Raw genomic sequence first — 3,113 nt, forward strand, 5'->3', positions numbered from 1 at the left:
TGCCTCCCAGGTTCCAGTTCAGTTCCTGGTTTCTGATCCTCCTGAGGCCTAACATGCTTCCTTGGGCTCCTGAGGGATCACTGTTCCCTTAGCAAGATGAGAGTTTTATTTTTGCTTCCGTGGGTTTCTTTTATGTGCAACTCAATGACCCCCCCAGTCCGGGATGAGCATGTCATTAAAGTGCCTGTCCTCCACGGTGGCATTGGTCTCATTTGTGCCCAGTGCTTGCCCCAGGTCTCACAGCCTCACCCACTCAGTGCTTGGAAGCCTAGTTCTGCTTTTTCTAGTTTTATGGGCCCATCAGGTTACCTTAAGGTAACTGAATTTGCTTCTCTTTTATTCACTGGTAAGACCCAACGTTTTCCTGGGATAACTTCATAGTCATATTGTTTCCATAGTAAGGTCTTTCTGACTGGAAACAAGTGGTGTTTTTGTTTTTTAAGATTTTATTTATTTACTTGACAGAGAGAGCACAGGCAGGGGGAGAGGGAGAAGGAGACTCTGGGCTGAGCAAGGAGCCCACGCAGGGCTCCATCCCAGGACTCTGGGATCATGACCTGAGATGAAGGCACTCAACTGACTGAGCCCCCCCAGGTGCCCCGGAAACAAGTTTTACAGTTAATTTAGTTACTCAGTTATTCAGATACTAAATGTGTGTTTGTGTGCTTGGTTTGGGCATACATATTTTCCCTTTCCCTTTTATAGCCTATGGAGGTGAAAATACAAATTAATCCATTCTTCAAGCATCCGCTGAATTCCCACTATATAGGTATATAAATGTCAGGCTGTCCCCTGCCCTTCCTTTGCCTACCTGCTAGAACTTGGGTTCCCTGGCCCTCCTCTCTCAGGCCACCAGCCCTCCCTGAATGATCTCATCTGCTCTCAGGCCTTAGCTCACACCTGTTCTGCAAGATGAGCAGGCTTTTTTTTTTTTTCTTTTTTAACTGATATGTGATTTCTACCCCTTGCACTTTGTACTCAGTGTTTGCATGTTTAGTTTGACCCATGGGAAACTCCACTGAGATATATCTGTCACTGCCAGAAACATGTTGGTGCTGTCCACAGGTATACCTTGAGTTAAACTGGTTTGTACACTAAACGGCATCTCCGTTTTTTAAAATATATTTTTTAAAGATTTTATTTATTTGAAAGAGAGGAAGAGAGCACAAGCAGAGGGAGTGGCAGAGGGAGATGGAGAAGCAGGCTCCCTGCTGAGCAGGGAGCCCAATGTGGGGCTCGAACCCAAGACCCCAGATCATGACCTGAGCCTAAGGCAGACCCTTAGGTGACTAAGCCTCCCAGGCGCCCCTAAACTGCATCTTCAAATGGACAGTGGGACAGGAGGGCCCTTCAGGAGCCAACAGAGCTCCCCCAGAAGCACCCCCTCAGGCTGACCTGCTTGGACCTTGGCCCCGTGGCTGCCTTGAAAGGCCCTGCTGCCTGTGAAGCCACACTGGGCACTTCCTTGGAAGAGGCTGTTTGGCTTCTCCCATCTGGAGTCAGTCTGCCACCCAGTCCAAACCAGGATGTGAGGACAGGTGCGTCGGGGCTTAACAGCTGCATTTAGGAGTGACTTTCAACTCCACAGCACAGCGTATGAGCTGGAAAAGGAAACCCAGGTCTGTGGCTTGCAAGGGTCTCCCTAAAAGTGTCAGACCAGAGCCTGTGCACGCTGACTGCTCTCAGCTCTATCCGAGGCTCCAGACCTTCCTCTGGCCGTCTTGCCAGGGTGTCCCAAGGGCACTTAAAAAATACTTGCAAGACCGAACATGCCACCCTTCTTCCACTGTCCCCAAACTGCCCTTTCCTTGCTAAGTCTCAATTCTGATTGTAGTGCTCCCACCACCAACCCTGTTACCCAAGCCAAGAGCCTGGCTGTCATCCCCCACCCTTTCTGCAACCCTTCCCTTCTTTTGTGACTGTAGAGCAAGCCCACAGCGGCCCCGGAGCTCAACGCCGACAGGCAATGCAAACAGGCTCATGAAGCGACCCATCTCTAAATAGCCATAGGCCCTAACTGACCATTTACAACCAGGCACAGTTCCAGGGCGCCTGGGTGGCTCAGTGGTTGAGCGTCTGCCTTTGGCTCAGGGCGTGACCCCGGGGTCCTGGGATCGAGTCCCACATTGGGCTCCCCACAGGGAGCCTGCTTCTCCCTCTGCCTGTGTCTCTGCCTCTCACTCTGTGTGTCTCATGAATAAATAAAAACTGGGCACAGTTCCTAAGGTTACCAAAAAAGGGAAAATACTTCCTCACTCTGTCCTGTCTCTGAGGCCCCTCACCGCTGCCTTGTGGCAGACAGTCTTTCCTTTGCTGGCCTGCCCACTGCTTCTTTGCAGTGTATTGATAAACTTCTCCTTTGTTCTGTGTTGGGTAAATTCTATCACCACCTCCACTGCCAGTCTCCACTCAATCAGGACACCCCACATTTAGTGGCCCCCCACCATCTGATTGGGACATCCCACAGTAACTACCTGGTCACCAGGTTTTATCATCTGTATTTATTTCCTATTGTTGATATAATAAGTAACTACAAACTTAGTGGCTTAAAACAACACAAATTTATCATCTGACAGTTTGAAAGTTGTCAGCAGGGCTGATTCCTTCTGGAGCTCTTTTTTTTTTTAAGATTTTATTTATTTATTCATGATAGACATAGGGAGAGAGAGAGAGACAGAGAGAGAGAGAGAGAGGCAAAGACACAGGCAGAGGGAGAAGCAGGCTCCATGCAGGGAGCCCGACATGGGACTCAATCCCGAGACTCCAGGATCACGCCCTGGGCCAAAGGCAGGCGCTGAACTGCTGAGCCACCCAGGGATCCCCCTGGAGCTTTTTATTTATTTTTATTTATTTTTATTTTTTTCTATATTTTCTTATTGGAGCTCAATTTGCCAACATATAGTATAACACACAGTGCTCATCCTGTCAAGTGCCCGCCTCAGTGCCCGTCACCCAGTCTGGAGCTTCTAAAGGAAACTCCATTCCTTGTCTCAGCCTCTAGAGGCCACCCAGATTCTTTGGCTTAGAGCTGCCCACTTGCATCTCTGCCTTCTTGCCCCTCCTCTGATCTATCCTTCTCTCAGAAGGACCCTCGCAATCTACCTGGAGCCCAC

Source organism: Canis lupus, chromosome 13 (assembly GCF_048164855.1).
Source record: "Canis lupus baileyi chromosome 13, mCanLup2.hap1, whole genome shotgun sequence".
NCBI classification, from domain to species: domain Eukaryota; kingdom Metazoa; phylum Chordata; class Mammalia; order Carnivora; family Canidae; genus Canis; species Canis lupus.